Genomic DNA, 20,640 nt, shown 5'->3' on the forward strand with positions numbered 1-20,640 from the left:
GTTTTGTTTTCTTATACATTTATCCTAGGAAGTCTTTCTTCAACCTCTTAGACCTTTGCAGAAACATCAGCTGTCAACCAGCATGGAAGCCAATTGTGTTTTGGAATATCCCAAGTCTAAGCCGACTTAGAAGTGAAATTTAGCTGTCCTTTATTGTATAAGCAAAATGAAACAGAAAAAGTGAACTATGAGAAGTAAACTCTTTTGGAAAAATCATTTTAGGTTGGACCCTAAATATTGCCCAGAAAAGAGAACCCATCCATTTGGAAATGCCAAATTAGAGGGAAATTGGTAGAGAAAAAATACTAGACCTTCTTCTATTAAGAACTATTTGAATATTCACCACTACCTAGTTCTTGAACAAAGATAGACCAGAGCATTATATGGAGGGTCCTTCTCAGTGTGTTGGACCTCTCCTTTTCCTCTTTCCTTTTTAGTAGGACTGTGTCCATCTACTTGACTTTGATTGTATTTTGCAGTGATAATGGATTGTAGTAAGCATAGCTCTTTATGAAGGGACTGGATGGTGTGTCCTGGGAGAAAAATACCGTATTAGTGATCCACATGTGGATATGCTTATCTGTCCTAGTGGCACATCCACATTTGGATTGCTAAAATCCTTAAACATAGACAAAATTCAGTTGAGAAATTCAGAGGATAACATTCAATAAAAATAAGAGTAAACAAGGGGCTCCTGGGTGGCTCAGTTGGTTGAATATCTGACTGTTGGTTTCAGCTCAGGTCTGATCTCATGGATCTTGGATCTTGGGATTGAGCTCCGTGGTGAGCTCCACAGTCACCAGGGAGTCTGCTTGAAGATTGTCTCCCTCTGCCTCTCTTGCACGTATGCACACACTCTCTCAAATAAATAAATAAATAAATAAATAAATATTTTTTTAATGAGATTGCATGTTCTTTTTTTTTTAAGATTTTATTGATTTATTTGAGAGAGAGAGACAGAGATAGAACAAGTCGGGAGGAGAGAGAGAAGCAGACTCCCACTGAGTGGGGACCTGGATTTGGGGCTCATTCCAGGACCCTGGGATGGATGTGGGGCTCGACCCCAGGACCCTGGGGTCATGACCTGGACTGAAGGCAGATGCTTAACTGACTGAGCCACCCAGGTACCCCTCAAATAAATCTTTGAAAAATATAAGAGTAAAAAAGTTTTTATCAGTTAAAATAGCTAGGGATAGACAGTAAAAAGCAATTATCCCTAATTTTGGTATTTAAGATTGAATAGAAATGCAGGTTGCAGAGTCTGTATCAGGATGAGTCAGATCACGTCTTTGAGTCTTGGGGTAAGGCTCTTGAATTCTCCATTTCCAGGAATTAAAAGAGAACTCTCTCTCTCTCTCTCTCTCTCAGCAGCAGGAAGTTATTTTCCTTGATACTTTGTTTTGTTACTTTGTGTTCTCTGTGTATTTTGTCTTCCACCATAGGTGATTCTTGGATACTCTAGGTATCTAAAAAGCTCCTTCTTTGGCTTTTGTACATCTTCTCAGTACAGATTTAAATGAGTGGTAAGTGTCAGGTGACTAGACACGACCATTCTGAATGAACCAATAAACTGACAAATCTTGTTTGTGGCAATTAGGCTATGGTATACAAAGGAAACAAAATGGTGTCCTAATAATTTCAGGTTTGAGCATTTATTTAAAAAACTGTTAGGAAAAGTTCAGGATTTTTCAGGGAGAGGTATTTTACAATACAGAACAGTGCTCTTTCTTTGTATCATTAAAATAAAAGTCAGTTGAATTTCAATTTGTAAATTTTGGAAAATTGTGATTCACAGTTACTTTGTCTCAGGTTAGAAAATTATAAGAAGAGGGCGCCTGGGTGGCTCAGTTGGTTAAGCAACTGCCTTCGGCTCGGGTCATGATCCTGGAGTCCCGGGATAGAGTCCCGCATCGGGCTCCCTGCTCAGCGAGGAACCTACTTCTCCCTCTGGCCCTCCCCCCTCTCATGTGCTCTCTCTGTCTCTGTCTCTCTCATTCTCGCTTTCTCAAAATAAATAAATCTTTAAAAAAAATTATAAGAAGAAAATAAATTCTAAAGTTGTTTAGACAAATTCATATTTTAAGTTTAATGTTCTGTAAGTTGTGTTCTATATCTTTTCCTGGCTTTTTTTTCTCCCTTAGCCTGACGGGATAAGAAGGTTTGTCCCATGTAATTGTTTTTTCAGTTTGTTAAACATATTTTTTATGTTTATGGCTACCTTTGAGCTAAGGGTAAAAAGACATTGAGTCTCTCATTGCCTCAAAGGTGAGTTTTTTGGGTTTTTTTTTTTTTTAACATATAATGTATTGGTGAGTTGTTTTCTAACAACTTACCTAAGTAACTGCAGGCTTTTTGCCTTACTCAATTTTTCTATTGAAACAAGGGTCACATAGAAATGTTGTGGGACCCTATTCGCTGCTTTACAGCAGATCCAATTCCAAGATCTAATGTCCAACTTATAGGAATGTTTACTATCTCACTTCATGGGGCCAGTGTTCTTGTTTAAAAGCAACATTCTTATGCTCTGGCCATACAGAATTTTAAAACATTAAGGCAATTTGAAAAAACTTTTCTTACATGTTTATCATATTCTCTCCCATGATAATATATTAATAACATGGAGAGGGCAGTGGGTGTAGTGGTTAAAGATGTGGGCCTTGGAACAGGACTGTGTGGGTTCAGGTTCTGGTTATATTGTTCACTAGGTGTGTGACAGCTTGGACAAGTTCATTGACCTCTCTCCCTCAGTTTTCTCATTTGTAAAATGCTGTTGATAACAGAGCTTTCATCATAGAGTTGCAAGAATTAAATGAGCTGATGTAAGTAAAGTGCTTAGAGTAGTGTCTAGCATAAGCTACATAAGTTACTATTATTATTATTATTATTATTGGAATACCCTTGCTACATTGTCTTTTTTTGAAAAGGATAAAAACCATACCTTTATTATAAGGTCATTATTAGTGTCAAAGAAAAGATAGAAAGCAACACGTTTTAAGTAAAGCAGAATAAACATCAGTTTTGGTCATTTTCGCATTCTGTATTTGTGGCCATTTTCTTTTGGGTGGTTTCTTGATTTATCTGATTATAAGGAATAATAACAGTGCACAAGTTTCTTTGAGTTTGAAAACAAGAATTTGTGCCAGTATAAGAGCAACTAATACTGCCAGCCATCTCTTCTTTATTAACGGTTGTACTATTTAGGATGTCTGGCTTTTAAGGCTTAGTTTTCTTATTTTGAGTGAATTAGATGAAGTGGAAAAGCTTTAGATGGTTGGTTCCAGGCTGACCACCACGGAAAAATCACTTACTGTTTTTTTTTTTTTTTTTTTTAAGATTTTATTTATTTATTTGACAGAGAGAGTGAGAGAGCACAAGCAGGGGGAGCAGCAGAAGGAGAGGGAGAAACGGGCTTCCCGCTGAGCAAGGAGCCTGATGCGGGACTTGATCCCAGGACCCTGGGATCATGACCTGAGTCGAAGGCAGACGCTTAAACACTGAGCAACCCAGGTGTCCCTGGAAACGTATTTAAATATCAGTTTTACATTTTGCTAGTCATATTTCATTTCATCCTTTCATCCTCATTTCCTCTTTATCTAACAGGGTTATTATGAAGTTTATATAAAATAATGTTTTTCATTATGCTGGTGCTTTTAAACATTTGAATGTGAATCTAGGTATTTGCTCTAGATATTTTGAGAAATCAAATATTCAAATCAAATTGAGAAAAAATCAGGTATATGTATTTGAAGGAAAGTTATTTTTTTTTAAGATTTTATTTATTTGACAGAGAGAGACACAGAGAAAGAAGGAACACAAGCAGGGGGAGTGGCAGAGGGAGAAGCAGGCGCGGGGAGCCCGATGCAGGGCTTGATCCCATGACCGTGACCTGAGCCGAAGGCAGTCGCTTAACAATTGAGCCACTGGGTGGCTTAGTTGGTTAAGCGACTGCCTTCGGCTCAGGTCATAATCCTGGAGTCTCGGGATCGAGTCCCGCGTCGGTCTCCCTGCTCGGCAGGGAGTCCGCTTCTCCCTCTGACCCAACCCCCTCTCATGCTCGCTCTCTCTCTCTCTCTCTCTCTCTCTCTCTCTCATTCTCTCAAATAAATAAAATTAAAAAAAAACAAACAATTGAGCCACCCAGGTGCCCCAGAAAGTTAATTTTTAAGGATAAGTCATTCTTTTTGGGTGTTTAAGATATTTTTATTAGAAAATTTTCAAAAATTGAAAGCTTATTTTTTCAAATTATAATGAAATTATACTTTTTAATTCTTATTACAAAAAGTTAGGCTCCTGTGAAAAATATAAAACATATAAAGTAGAAAAGAAAAATAATATGTAATCCTACCACACAGAGATAACACTGTTCACATTTAATATATAGTATGTTATTCTGTACTTATCTGTCTTTTCTGTATGTATATAGGATATTTTATGTTTGTCTTTTCTAAAATAGGATCAGGGGCACCTGGGTGGCTCAGTTGGTTGAGCGTCAGACTTTTGGTTTCGTCTCAGGTGGTGATCTCAGGATCCTAGGATTGAGTCCTGCATGGGGCTCTGCGCTCAGTTTGGAGTCTGTTTGGCATTCTCTCTCCCTCTTCCTCAGCCCTTCCCACTTGTGCTCTCTCTCTCTCTCTCTCAAATAAATAAATCCTTAAAAAAAAAATAGGATCATATTATGAATTTTGTAACCTGTTTTTATTTCTTAGTATATTTTGAACACCACTCTAAGTTAATAAATGGAGAATAACGTACGTACCTTATTTTTTATTGCAAAACTTTTTAAATAATATAAAAACATAAAGTAAAAATCACAAAAATTCTCATCTCTCCTAGATAACTACTATTATATTTCTATACATATATATTTTTTATGTAAGTGAGATTATTTTCATTTGGTTTTATACTACTTATAGCCTGCTTCCTTCACTCACAATATATTTTCTATGTTCCGAGTAGATCTTTATCTCTATTTTTATTGGCCACATTGTATTTCTTGGTATGGATATGATGATTGCCATCAATTACTTAACCCCTCTCCTATTGATGAGATTTAGACTTTCTAGTTTTTGCTTTTACAACCAGTGCTGTAGAGAGCAATCATATATATATATCTTTGCATACTTAACTATATTTTTTCTTAATTTAAATTTACAGAACTATAATTATTGGGAAAAAGCATATACACATTTGAAAGGATCTTGTCTCCAAAAGGTTTTGCCTATTTATATCCTTTAGCATTATCAATTTCCCTAATCCTTTGCCAGCACCAAGTGTTATCTTTATTATTTATTTTGAGAGAGTGTGTGCGCACACTTGTGGGGGAGGGGGGCAAGAGGAGAGCGAGAGAGAATGCAAGCAGGCTCCATGTGCATGGCTCGATCTCATGACCCTGAGATCATGACCTGAGCCAAAATCAAGAGTCGGACACCTAATGGACTGAGCCACTCAGGAGCCCCGCCAAGTATTATCTTTAAAAAATTATTGCAATTTCATATGCTATGCTATCTTATTCTTTTAATTTGCTGTTAAAATTGGATATTTTTGAGATGCCTGGGGGCTCAGTCAGTTAAGCATCTGCCTTCAGCTCAGGTCATGATCCCTGGGTCATGTTTATAAAAAATCCCAGGAAATCCATGCCAATACAAGTTGATAAAGTGAGGTTATATAGAACTGATGTTGAGTAAAAAGGTCTACTTCCAATTCAGAGTTTAATTATATGCTTCTAACTTTTTTATGCTGTACATTGATATAAATAAATTTTCTTTTAGTTGTCAGTGATTTCATAAATTGTGATAGATTACCTTTTTGTTGGCCTTTTGTTAGGTGCTTGCTATTTCTGTAGTATACTAAGGTACTTGTAAAATATTAAGCATCTCCTCAGTAGTACTGTGTGTCATAATTTCAATGTAGTACATGATGAGTTAGTGTAAACCCTAAAGCTTAATTGACTTTGATTATCTGAGTATACTATTCAGTTATTGATTTCTTTGGAATAGTCATTTAGGTTTGTCTCTGAATGGAGTCTTTTGAATGGAATAATTTGCTTTTGGAATATAGTAGTGTTTATACTTGGGATTTTGAAGCTGGGCAGAAAGGCATGGATATGGGAATGGATTCACATCCTTTTCCTGCCTGGGTAATTTAGAAATCCTTTTTAAAGTTCAAAATTAATGGCAATTTTATTTTTTGTGAAGATTCATGAAAATGCCAGGTTTTGTTTGTTTTTTAAGATTTTATTTATTTATTTGACAGAGAGAGAGAGCACAAGCAGCAAGAGCTGCAGGCAGAGGGGAAAGGAGAAACTGAGCAAGGATCCTGATTTGGGGCTCGATCCCAGGACCCTGCATTCATGACCTGAGCCAAAAGCACACGCTTAACTGACTGAGCCACCCAGGTGCCCCAAAATGCCAGGTTTATTTATTTATATTTTTAAAGATTTTATTTATTTCTTTATTTGAGAAAGAGCACAAGCAGGGAGAGCTGCAGAGAGAGAGAGAAGCAGGCTCCCTCCTGAGCGTGGAGCCTTGATGCAGGGCTATATCCCAGGACCCTGGGATCATGACCTAAGCTGAAGGCAAATCCTTAACCAACTGAGCCACCCGGGTGCCCCAAAATGCCAGGTTTAACAACACATTTTTTCTAGTTATCTTAGTGCCCCAAATGAATAAACTAGTTTTAGGTTTCCATTGTGTTTTGAATACTGTAGGCCTGTAATACTCCTACTACATATAAATAAATGAATTAAACAAGAGTCTTAGAATTTTATTTTAACTGATCAAATTTATAAAATGTGACTTTTAGTGAGTTCTTGTATCTATCTTTCCAGAAGATGTTATAGTGAAACATCTAAGAAGCAAATTGGCAATGGCATTTGCTATTGGAATAACTTTAATTCACCTCTAGTACTGTAGCATGGTGGCATTTTTAACAAAGTGATTTTGGAAATATAGATAAAAAGGGTGTAATCCCCAAACTGGTGGGTATGTAGAATAGGGTGAGAAAGGGAAGCAAATTAAAGGAAGGAAATGGTAAATTGAATTTTTAAGTTTATTATTATAAGAAACTATGTCATTGTATAGTATAAGCATGAAAGATTATCAAAAAATTTTTTAAACATGAAAACTTGTATTTTAACCTGTTTCCATTTAGAACTTTTTTTTCCAGATGCTATTTTCAACTGTAGTTGTTAGTGGGCTGAATGTATCCCAGTCTTCCTAGTTCTTCATTAACCTGTTAGCACTTGACTACTTTAATAGGTTCAGGAAAATCTGCTGTTTGTTAGTTGAAATTGTTAAGACCTGCAACTGGAACTATTCTGTTTTTAGTATATCTTCCAAATTTGAATTCATTTTGAGAAAAGTTTAATAAACTGACCTTACAACGTGATAAATAAAAGTAGGATTATTTACATTATAGGAGAGTGGTCAAGTAGATAGCTTACACTAGTGTTATTTCTTACTTTGCACGTAACTTTGTAGAGCGCTTTGATATATAGTATTTTATTTAATCTTTTTGACAACCAGTAGGTGTTGTTATCATCCCCATCTTAACTATAATAAAACCAGGGGTGCCTTGGCTGGGTCGGTTGGTGGAACATGCAACTCTTGATCTTGGGGTGGTTAATTTGAGCCTCACGTTGGGTGTAGAGTTTTCTTAAAAAATAAAATCTTTAGAAATAAAATAAAACCAAAACCCCAAATGACAGAGACTTGTCCAAGTTGACACTGTTCATCATTAGAAGAGCTAGGTTAAAAAAAAAAAAAAGGGCATTCTGACTTCTGATCCATTCCTTTTCTCTATAATCTCAGCCATGATCATTCATTTACTGACTGCAGATATAATGGTAAAAGACAAAAATGTGATTCCTATCCTGATTGAGCTTATCTTCTAATTTGGGGAGACAGACTAGTAAATAATCACTTAAAAATAATATTCTGAGGGGCACCTGGGTGGCTCAGTCGGTTGAGCTTCTGACTCTTGGTTTCCCTGGGGTCATGACTTGGGGGGGCTGCGGGCGGTGGGGAGATCAGGCTCTGTGCTCAGCAGGGAGTCTGATTGGGATTCTCTGTCCCTCTCCCTCTGCCCCTCCCCCCACTGCACACACACTCCCTTTCTCTCTCAAATAAATAAATAAACCTTTTAAAAAAGTAGAATTCTGAGTGCTCTGAAAAGGGAGGTGCAGATTGATGAAGTGGGGCAGGGGAAGGTGCTGATATGCCAGAGAATCAATCAGGGAGGGCTTTTGATTGAAGGTGACATCCAAACTCAGTACTGAAATCATAAAAATTAGTAAGGTAAAGGTGATGGGGCTGTGCTGGAGGAAATTGTTCTAGGCAGCAGGAGAATATCATGTTGAAAGATTAGTATGTTAGACAATTGAAAGAAATTCAGTATGGCTGGATCATATAGCTAGAGATTGGGGAAGGGAATGGTAAGGGAGGGAAAAGGTGTAGCTGTGAAAGATGTGGTAAACCAAGGCTGGTTATGATAACATTCTGAATTAGTAGCAGCAGGGACGTAGAGAAGAGGCTCACAGGCACCATGAAAACCTGAATATATGTGATAGAAATATTATAGTCAAATAATGTATACAGTTATTACATATGTCTTTTCTTTGTGTAGTAAGGGGCACATGATCTTAATAGTTGGGAACTGATGACTGCACTATTCACTCTCGTTAACCCTGGAGATAAGCTTTGGCTGTCAAATTTTTTCTTTTTAAGATTTTATTTATTTGAGGGCGCCTGGGTGGCTCCGTTGGTTAAGCGACTGCCTTCGGCTCAGGTCATGATCCTGGAGTCCCGGGATTGAGTCCCGCCTCCTCCCCTCTCATGTGCTTTCTCTCTCTCTCATTCTCTCTCTCTCAAATAAATAAAATCTTTAAAAAAAAGAGATCTTATTTATTTGAGAGAGAGAGAGAGAGAGCACAGGCAGGGGGAGGGGCAGAGGGAGAGGGAGAAGCAGACCCCTCCCCCCCAAGCAGGGAGCCCTATGCAGGGCCAGATCCCAGGACCCTGTGATCACAATTCAAGCCAAAGGCGGCCGTTCAACTGACTGAGCCACCCAGGTGCCCCTGAATTAGGTTTTAAATAGATTATTCAGGCCGTGGTGTAGATAATAAGCTGAGTAAAAGAAATAATAAATGAGTTCGGAGGTAGTTAGTCTAAGTGAGATAGTTAAGACTAGGATAGTAGTAGAAGAGGTAGCAAGAAGTGGTAGAATTCTGGATGTATTTTTTTTTTTTAATTTTATTTATTTGAGAGAGAGAGAGAATGAGCAGTGAGAAGGGGTAGAGGGAGAGAAAGAGAGAAGCAGACTCCCTGCTGGGCAGGAAGCCCGATGCAGGGCTCTGTCCCAGGACCCTGAGATCATGACCTGAGCCGAAGGCAGATGCTTAACCGACTGACCACCCAGGCGCCCCCTGGATGTATTTAATAGAAAGAGCAAACAGGATTTGCTTATGGATTGGATGTTGAGTGTGAGAGAAAAAGATGAGTGGAAGATGTTACCAGAATTTTTTAACTGAACAACTAGAAGGATGGAGTTCTCATTTAATGAGATGCAAAGACTCTGGTGGATGGGTAGGTGAGGGGAAGTAAATCATGAGATTGGTTTTAGATATATTTATAATGAAAAGTCTATGTAAGTGTCCAAATGGAGATACTGACTAGGTATTTATATCTATAAATCTCAAACTGGAGGCAAACGTTGATAGTCACCACGTTATGGGTATCATTGCAGTTATTGTTGAAGTTGAAATGAATAATTAGAGAAAGAATGAGAAAGAAGAATGCTGAGGGTTCATTTCCCTGGGTACAAAACACAAAATATTTAAGGGGCATGGAAAGAGTATACTAAAGAGGATTAAATGAGGGAAGAAAACAGGAGATAGTGGAGAGAGGAGTTTCCAGAAAGCAGAAGTAGTCTTAGTGTCAGAAGTTACAGATAAACGGGGCGCCTGGGTGGCTCAGTTGGTTAAGCGACTGCCTTCGGCTCAGGTCATGATCCTGGAGTCCCGGGATCGAGTCCCACATCGGGCTCCCTGCTCAGCGGGGAGTCTGCTTCCCCCTCTGACCCTCCCTCCCCTCATGCTCCCTCTCTCTCTCATTCTCTCTCAAATAAATAAATAAAATCTTTAAAAAAAAAAAAAAAATGAAGTTACAGATAAGGGAGCACCTGGGTGGTCCAGTCGGTTAAATATCTGCCTTTGGCTCAGGTCATGATCCTGGAGTCCAGGGATCGAGCTCCACATTGGACTCCCTGCTCAGCGGGGAGTCTGCTTCTCCATCTGCCCCTCACCTCATTTGTGCTCTCTCTCTCAAATAAATATTAAAAAAATTCATGTCCTGTGGCCTATTTTCTCTCTGGAGAAATAAACAGTCATTTGCTAAGAATGATAGATAATAGGGTGGTGGCTTTAAGAGAATTATTGTAAGGAATGGAGGCGAAAACTGGGGAGGAATACTAAGGGGGAAAAAAAAACGTTTCCCTGAGCTACTTTGAGGAAGATCATGAATTCATAGTGGTACTAGTCTATGTGTTTTCATTTTTTCCATCAAAACTTAGAAACTATGGTTCAGGAATATTGAAGATGAGTGGTTAGGGTCAATATGATAGAAAAACTCTGAGGACAGGGTAAAGGAATTTTTCTTCAAGACACAATCTCATGTTTTCCTTGAAGTTGTACCCCATTGGCCTTTTTCTTTTTCATTTTGTACAGGGAAAACCTGCTAATGCTGCCTTAAGTTTCATCTGTTAGAATTAAAATACACACACACATACACGTCTTGAATTTTTAGATATGCAAAAGTACAGAATAAGGACAAATCACATGAAAGCTTGCTGAATCTAGATATAATCACTATTAATATGTTGGTGATTAGTCTTTCAGACATCTCTATGTATACATATCTATTAATGTATTTCTGCATAAATGGAATTATACAGTACATTCTGTTTTCTTATCTGCTTACAGATATTAGTAAATATAAATCTGTTTTGCTTTTACTGCAGAATATTCCAGGTTTAAATAACAAAATATACTTAAATTAGCCAGTCCTTTGATCATGGGCCATTATTTTAACTGTTAGAAACATCACTGTAATGAACACAGTACATACATTTTTTTTCTGTACTATTATGGATATTTCCTGTGAGTAATAATAGCTAATCCTTATGTAGTATTTTCTTTATGGTGAGCAGTGTTCTAAGCACTTAAATTTGTATTTTATTTCTAAATTTGCTGTTAAATTTCAAAGTGAATCCTTCAGACTTGCATCTTTTAATTTTATCTTGAGAATGCTGTAACTAAATAAGACTACCTGTATGTAGTTGGATAAGACCACACTCAAACCATCCTGTAATATATAGTGTAGTGGTTAAATAGTGTAGGCTTTGGAGCCACAACAGATCTAGATTCAAAAATCCTGCTCAGTGGACGCTTGGGCGGCTCAGTTGGTTAAGCGACTGCCTTCGGCTCAGGTCATGATCCTGGAGTCCCTGGATCGAGCCCCCCATCGGTCTCCCTGCTCAGTGGGGAGTCTGCTTCTCCCTCTGACTCTCCCCCATCTCATGCTCTCTCTCTCTGTCAAATAAATAAAATCTTAAAAAAAAAATCCTGTTCTGCTGCTTACTTCAGTTGTAGGACTCTGAACTTCAGCTTTCCAGTTTTTTAAATGAAGGGCAGAGGCATAAGACCCATTTTTTCACTAGGAGGATTTTTAAGCTAAGATGAAATAAAAATTATTCAAAAATTTTTAAAGTAATTAAAATCCTTTAGGGTACAATTTAATGTTACTTTCCTTTTCTAGGTTAAGGAAAGGTAGAGAAATCTTGTTTATCTTTTGTTTAATAAGTGTTCATTAATGAAATTTATGCTATTATTATAAATCATGTACTCAAAAGAATAGTTAATGCTAGAAGAAAATGCCCATGATGGATGTTAAATTTAAAAAAAAAGACATAAAATAATGATCCCAGTTTTATTTAAAAACAGTAAGACTAGTAGGAAATAAATTAAAATGTTAGAAAAAAAATTAAAACGTTAGAATGGTCATCTCTGAGAATTAGGATTTGAAGTGACTTTATTTTTTCTTTTATACTTTAAAAAAATGCTTTCAATTTTCCAATGATGATATATCCTTTATATATCCTTTTCGTTTATCACTTTTGTGCCTTAATAAAACATAAAAATGTTTGGGTCTCCTGGGTGGCTCAGTCAGTTAAGCATCTGCCTTAGGCTCAGGTCATGACCTCAGAGTCCTGAGCCCTAAGCCAGGCTCCATGTGCAGTGGGGAGCAGGAGCCTGCTTCTCCTTCTTCCTCTTCCCTTCCTTCCCCGCCCCCAGCCATTCTCTCTCTCTCTCTCAAATAAATAAAATCTTAAAAACATAAAAATGTTAAACTAAGAATCTTCATGTATTGGAACATTGTAACTAACTCTGAAACTTTTATTTTTTTAAAAGATTTTATTTATTGGTGAGAGAGAGATAGAGAGGGAGGAAAGGGAGAAGCAGGTTCCCCACTGAGCAGGGAGCCCATTGTGAGTATCAATCCCAGGACACAGGTTGGGGGAACAGCTGCAGTACTGTGTTGTTAATATGTGTTTAGCTCTTGTTTATCTTAGAATCTGTATTTTTTTAGCCTTACTAGGAAAATAGTAATTGTTCCTATATTTTTTACTTTGTTTCCCTTACCTGAACTACGTGAATAAGTTGAACTTCATTGTTTTTACTTTTGTTTTTTAAAAATGCAGGCCGGGGCGCCTGGGTGGCTCCATTGGCTGGGTGTCTGACTCTTGATTTGGGCTCAGGTCATGATCTCAGGGTTTTGAGCTCGAGCCCCCAGTCTGCACTAGGTGTGGAACCTGCTTGAGATTCTCTTTCTCCCTCTCCCTCTGGTAGCTTGTGCACTTTCTCTCTCTCTAAAATACATAAAATTTTTAAAGATGCTGACCATATCATTAGATATTCTTCTCTTTTGAGTCTTTTTTTAAGATTTATTTATTTATTTGGGAGACAGTGTGTGCACGGAGGCGGGGAGGGGCAGAGGGAGAGAGAGTCTTTAAGCAGACTCCATGCTGAGCCGGAGCCAGACCCAGGGCTCAATCCCAGGACCTTGAGATCACGACCTGAGCTAAAACCAAGAGTCAGACACTCAACCGACGGCACCACCCAGGCGCCCCTCTTCTGAGTCTTTTTGTATGAACTTTGAATTCTGTTTCATGCATGCATCTATCTATCCATCCATTCAATAAACATTATCTTGACCTTATCAAAAATGCTAAGGCCCTGCATGATCTGTGCTCTACCCTACCCACTAATCTTATCTCAGGCCAGCAGGGGAATCTCTTGATTACTGTATTCTAGCAACATTGTGTACCTTTCAGTTACTCAGACATGCTGTGTCTTTTCCTGCCTAAAGACTTTTGCACATGCTGTTGCCTTAGATGTCTTGCTTCTCTTTCTGCTCTTTTGAATTGCTGCTTCTTTCTTATCCTCAGGAACTGCTCAGAGAGGCCTTCCTGACTATCTTCTCTTAAAGTAGTCCCTACGTTATTCTTCCTTACAGATTCCTGTTTGTTTTCTTCATAGCATTCATTCTACTTTGTATTTTAAAAATTATATCCTTGTTCCAGATTTTTTTCTGCTTCTCATTACAGAAAAACTCCTTAAAGACAGGGACCTTTTTTGTCATACTCAATTTTGTATCCTTGACTCACAGTAAATTACTTTTGATTTAATTAGTCATCAGTATAATAATAACATTGTATGCCTGTACTGTGCTGGACAGTGCTTCTTATGTATATTGTATGCATCATTGCTAGTGCTCATAAGTCCAAAAGGTAGATAGATATTTCTGCCATATTGTAATTGAGACAAGTAACTTGTCTACAAACACACAGAAAATAATAGAGATATAATGAAAGCCCAATTCTCACTACCTTTGTTCTTTCATTATGGCATGCTACCTACCTCTTATTTATTGTAAATAATATTGGTATCTTAACACAGGGATCATACTGCTTTTTATAGTGATTGTAGACATTTCTAAGGAAACTTGTGGCTTTCTCCTTCCTCCCTAATCCCCCCCCCATGCAAAAAAGTTTACAATAATGTTTAAAATGCCTACTAATAGTATCTAATGATTCTGACTTTCTGATCAAGCCAAATGAAAATTCATATATATTTTATTTAATAATATTGATACTCTTCTTGTATTAGAACTTTTTTCCCCTGAGTTTTAACATCTTAATTCTTCTACATGATATAATTAGCCATTTAAACATTAATAGGTATAGAAGGATTTGTTACATGTCTCTTAAGCATCTGCTTCTATAGGACAGCCACTGGCAAATAGAAATAATTGAATTCTCTTCTACAGCATTTTGAAACCATGCCACTGAAGTCCCTCAAATTTTTACCTCTTCATCTCAAAAATTTTGGGGTGTCTTCTCATGTTCTGTTTTATTTTTCTCTCATGTCAGTGGAAGAAATGTCCAGTCTTTTTCTAAGGTGCCCCCAACCTCTTGGACTTGATTCCATGACAGTTACTTCATTTTAATATTTTCCATTTCTTCTTTTTCATTATTTTTTTCCATGTTTTTTTTACTTGTGGCAGTAGTTGTCAAACTTTTAAACTATGATTTCTATGGAGGTACCTCTGCACATGATAAAATTTTAAAAAATTGTACTTACAAAAGAAAATGAATTCCTTATGGTAGTATAATCCTATAAAAATGCCCTGGAAAAAAGTTTTATTTAGTCATTTTATACTAATCTCAATTTCTTCACCATCCAGTTGTTCCTTAACCCATTGTTAGCATGTAAGCATTCTCTAGGAAATTCAGTTATGATTTTACAATTGTCAAACCTGATGTCGTTTTTCTTAATTAAATCTCTTCTATATGTCCTCTCTTGGATCTTCAAGCCTTTCCTTATTCCTGGCTATTTCCCTTTCACCACCAAACATACACAATTTCTTCTTCCACACTATAAAATAAACCCTGTATTTGGTCCTGTCTCCTTAAGTATTTTTTTCCTTGTCTTTGGAAGGACTTTGTGAAATAATAGTCTATATTTCAGCTTACACTGCATTTACTTCCTCACTTCCATTTGGTCTTCAGCTCTTTTGCCTTCTGGCTTCTCTCCCCATCACTCCCTTGATACTTCTTTGGCAGAAGTATCAAGAAATACCTTTTGCCACACCAAATAAATGCATTCTTCCGAGTTTTTCCTTACTTGAACTGAATGAGGCATTTTCATTTTTGGCAGTCCACTCCCAAGACTGTTCTTTTTTTGACACTGTACTCTTCAGGCTCTTCTCTGACTGTAGCTTCTTGCCTGGCTTCTTTTCTTACTCTTATCCTTCTGCCTTTTCATTCTTTTTATGGTTTGTAATTAATTTTATGTATTCCCACAGCTTCTCTTTTCTTGCTCATTCATGCGCTCATCAAATGATGCCTGTTTGTGCCATGCACTGTGCTACTGCTGAGAGTGAGAAGGACTGACAGAGTCACTGTCCTCATTATGTGAATAGTCTAATATGAAATACATGTAGATTAACTGGCAGTTGTGGAACAGTGTAGGATAAATATTCTAGTAAAGGAATTACATAGAAGGGATACTTAACTAAGACTGGAGTGGTCAGGAAAAGCTTTTTGGGAAGAAGTAACAGTTGAAAGGGGCTTTGGGAAGGTCAGTGTCTCAGGCAGAAGCAATAGCATTTGCAAAGAAAAAGGGAGTGTTTGGTTGAAGAATTGAAGATCATTGTATCTTGAGAGTGTAGAGGGAGAGAGGAGAATGAGGAGGGATAAGGTTGAAGGGTTATAAAATAGGCACTCGTTACTATTCATTCAACAAATATTTAGTGCTCTGGTGTCTTACTTTATAGCTATACTTTCACATAAGTATACATTTTTTAAAAGATTTTATTTTTAAGTAATCTCTACACACAACATGAGGTTCAGATTTACAACCCCAATATCAAAAGTTCACCAACTGAGTCAGCCAGGCACCACAACATGAGTATACATTTTAATAGCCTAGTTTTCACTCCTGTTGCTATGAACAGTCAAAACTAGGTTTTAGACGCTGAGTCTATGATAATTGATTACTGCTATAGACTGGTGTTATCATGGGTTTGTATTGGTTATATTACTAGATCTGACTCAGAATGTTCCAAGACTCTTTTATTCAAGATTTTGGCCTTCTGTCTCTGATTTTAAATTATAATCATTGCCATTAATGTGTAATCAATTCTTTTTTTTTTTAAAGATTTTATTTATTTGAGAGAGAGAGAGAATGAGAGATAGAGAGCAGGAGAGGGAAGAGGGTCAGAGGGAGAAGCAGACTCCCCCCTGAGCAGGGAGCCCGATGTGGGACTCCATCCCAGGACTCCAGGATCATGACCTGAGCCGAAGGCAGTCGCTTAACCGACTGAGCCACCCAGGCGCCCCAATGTGTAATCAATTCTTATTCTCTAAACATTTAATATATATGGCCTTATTCTAACTAGATTTTCAGTTCTTTGAGGGCGTAGACTACTGTGTCTAATTTCTTTTACATCTTCATTTGTTAGAGTACAAAGAGTATATTTATGTGTGTCTATATGTGCAGAGTTTATGTTTACAAGATTAAGACTTATTTTTTTTTAAACCTCAAAGGGCTTAACTCAGTTTTACATAGGGCACATACCTTTTTTGTAAAATATTTACTTAAGTAAGCTGAAACATCTTCAAATTTATTGAAGGTTGTCAAGTAGAACATGGTGATATTAGTTCTTCTTCTCTGAGCAAAAAACATTGATATGGGTTAAAATTACAATAGCATCACTTCTTTTAGCCAAGATAGAGTAATAGGGGCCAGATTTACCCTCCTGCCTGAAGCAGCTAAAAAGAGAGATAAACTATATGAAACATTGGTTCTCTTTACATTTACTATCAGACAGTGAAAGACAGTGACAATGAAAGAGGGGTGAAGGGCAAATGAGATGAGCCCTACAAGTGCCCTGGCTTACTTCTTGAAGATAGTTTCTAGGCTGTGGTGGTGTAGAAAGGGGCAATCCATGTAGAGCCCAGAGGTCTCCTTGAGTTGAGGGAAAGCTAGGAGACTGGGAAAGCCAAGGTATCTACAGTTCTCAGGGCATAGTACTGGAAAGGAGGGAAATGCACATAGGATTCTGAAGATCAGCAGAGGGTCTCCTTTGAGTATTCATTTGAATAGTGATCATTTGAATAGTGATCATTACAGGCATTTGAGAAAACTACCCAAGAGTGAGGAAAAAACTGAAAGGATTAGAGAGAGAGAACAGTGCTCAGAACTCAGAAAGGGCTGGATATAATGCCCATTTGTACTAATGAGAGTAGAAAACTTTTTAATTCAGGGGACATTAGGTATTGTTAAGAAGGGCCTTGCTTCAGTAGTAAAGAAAAGTGAACCCTGGACTAAACGTTCTGGTCATGTCTAACAGAGCTTTAAAAAGCAAGAACTGAAAGGTTCAAACTATTTCCAAGTAACTTAATCATATCCCCCCAAAAGCTCAAGAATATTTATAAGAATGTCAAAACATCCAGCACACCAGCAAGGTAAAGTTCTCAACATCTGGCATCTAATCAGAAATCACCACGGTACTCTAAAAGTTTGTTTTATTTATTTATTTATTTTTAAAGATTTTATTTCTTTATTTGACAGAGAGGTAGCAAGAGCAGGAACACAAGCAGGGGGAGTGGGAGAGGGAGAAGCAGGCTTCCCGCTGAGCAGGGAGCCTGATGTAGGGCTCGATCCCAGGACCCTGGGATCATGACCTGAGCCGAAGGCAGACACTTAACGACTGAGCCACCCAGGTGCCCCTGAAAGTTTGTTTTATTTTATAGAAAATCACTAGTAATGGAAAGAAGCAGAAAATTATAATACATAGTGAGAAAAATCACTAAGTCAAAACTGATCCAGAAATGACTGGTGGTCTCTGTTGTTTGCACCCATTGTCATTGTACCCATTGTTTGCACCCAGGTTATTGGCCTCTCCCAACACCCATGAGACAAAAAGAAAACCCAGGGACCCACTGCTATATTGTTCCTGGGTCCCACCATCCATAGCTGGTCTGTCTTCTTTTCTCCATTTTTCAGTCTTCTATGTGTGTTCTTTAAAAACGTATGTAACAGGGGCGGCTGAGTGGCTCAGTTGTTAAGCATCTGCCTTCGGCTCAGGTCATGATCCCAGGATCCTGGAATCGAGCCCCACATTGGGCTCCCTGCTCAGCAGGAAGCCTGCTTCTCCCTCTCCCACTCCCCCTGCTTGTGTTCCCTCCCTCGCTGTGTCTCTCTTTGTCAAATAAATAAAATCTTTAAAAATGTATGTAACATCCAGGGTTTTTGGCTGAACTTGGAGGAATGGGGAAAACTGTGTCTACTCGAGTCATCTTTCCAATAGAGAATGTCTCTAAGACTTTCATTTTTGGAGTGAAAACAAACGTTCTTGCTGAATCAATTGGATGTCCATATGGAAAACAATGAACTTTGACTTCAACCTCATAATACAGTAAAACCAATTCTGGTTGGGGCACCTGGGTGGCTCAGTTGGTTAAGCGACTGCCTTCGGCTCAGGTCATGATCCCGGAGTCCTGGGATCGAGTCCCACATCGGGCTCCCGGCACAGCGGGGAGCCTGCTACTCCCTCTGACCTTCTCCCCTCTCATGCTGTTTCTCTCTCTCTCTCTCAAATAAATAAATAAAATCTTAAAAAAAAAAAACCAAACCAATTCTGGTTGGATATAAATACGAAAGGCAAAGCAAAAAGACTTCTAGAAGAACACATAGTAGAATATCTTCATGTTCTTGGGATATATGCAAAGGTTTCTTGAATAGAACATAAAAATCATTAACCATAAGTGAAAAAATTGGTAGACTGAACTTCATTAAAATTAAGAATTTCTGTTTATTAAAGACACCATTAAGAGGGTGGAAAGGCAAGGCACATATGGGAGAAGCTATTTACAATATGTATATTTGACATAGGATCTGTATCTAGAATATATAACATACTCCTATAAATTAAATTTTTTTTTTTTAAAGGACAGCCCAGGGGCCCCTGGGTGGCTCAGTCGGTTGGGTGTCTGACTCTTGATTGGGTCGTCTTGGGCTCTGCACTCAGCAAGGAGTCTGCTTGAATTTCTCTCTCTCCCTCTACACCCCCCTCCTCCGCTCATGCTTGGGCTCTCTCTCTCACTCTCTCAAAAAACAAAACAAAACAAAACAAGGGCAACCCAATTAAAATATGTGTAAGAGACGTGGACTTGAACAGCTGTTTCAAGAAAGAAGATAACCATATGTCCAATAAGCATTTGTAAAGATGCTCAAAAACATTAGTTATCAGATTAAAGCCAGAGTGTGATATCACTCCATCTCCATGAGATGGCTTATAAAAAAATTATAAAAACATTTTTTTATGACTGAGCTTGTGGAGTAGCCAGAACTTCATGTATTGATGATGAGAATATATTGACACAACCTCTTGGGGAAACTATAGCAGTATCTACTAAAAGTTGAGTGTACACATACCTTATGACCCAGCAATTTTATCTCTAAGTATATATCCAAAGGAAGTACATATATGTGCATGTGAGAATGTTCATGGCAGTAATTTTGTAATAGGTAGAAACTATAAACAATCATTTAACAGCAGAATGGATTAATTGTAGAATATTCAAAAGACAGAATAATATATAGCAGTGCAAAAGAATGAACTGCTGTAAGCATATCAATAAACTGAACAGACAATGCTGAGTGAAAGAAGCTAAGCACAAAAGGATATATCCTTTATGATTCTTTTATTATATAAAGTTCAAAAATAGGCAAAACTATAATCTATGGTAATAGAAGTTAGAAGATTGGTTAGTTCTAGGTAATAGAAGTTAGAAGATTGGTTAGTTCTAGAAGAAGCATGAAGGATGCTTAAGTAGCTGGGTGGTAATTATGTGTGTGTTCACTTTTTAAAATTCTTCAAACTCAAGACTTAAGTTATGTATACTTCACTGTATGTATATACTGTGTTTTAATAAAAAGTTGAAACACTGAAAAACAGTCTATTCTGAAATTTTGACCTATAAGATAGTAATAATTATGTTTTATTTATATATACTTTATGGTCAAGGCACTTTTCACATATATCAATACTATTATAAATATAAAAGTACTTTGTAATTTCTAAATTATAATGTTATCAGATATAATTTATTTTTAGAACAATTTTCCATTTTCTAGAGCTCTTTCTCTGCTTGTTTCTATTTATGGACCACATACATCATGGCATAAAAGATTGCATAAGCTACCCTTTCATTTGCTGTTGTAAAATGACAACCAAAAATCATTATCAGAATTAATAAAAAGAGTGGCTTTGTGGATCAGTAAAGTGACATCTAGTTACTATATCAAAATCAAGCTATTCTTTTTTTGTAAGAAACAAAGTATTAAACTTTCATGTTATAACAAATGTTATTTGTATTTAGAGAATAACCAGGAGGTAGATGATCTGGAAGACTACCATATGCTGTCAGAATGTTACTCATTGAGGGGCGCCTGGGTGGCTCAGTCGTTAAGCGTCTGCCTTCGGCTCAGGTCATGATCCCAGGGTCCTGGGATCGAGC

General features: G+C 37.5%; 1 protein-coding gene across 6 annotated transcripts in view; it reads left to right on the forward strand.

Moving 5' to 3' along the window:
* NFAT5 (nuclear factor of activated T cells 5) overlaps window positions 1-20,640 on the forward strand; it is a 120,530-nt gene that overhangs the window by 21,444 nt on the left and 78,446 nt on the right. The gene's annotated exons all lie outside the window — the stretch shown is intronic.

Source organism: Eumetopias jubatus, unplaced genomic scaffold, assembly GCF_037043125.1.
Source record: "Eumetopias jubatus isolate StellerSeaLion01/CBP00866 unplaced genomic scaffold, mEumJub1_p1.0 scaffold_10, whole genome shotgun sequence".
Taxonomy (NCBI): Eukaryota; Metazoa; Chordata; class Mammalia; order Carnivora; family Otariidae; genus Eumetopias; species Eumetopias jubatus.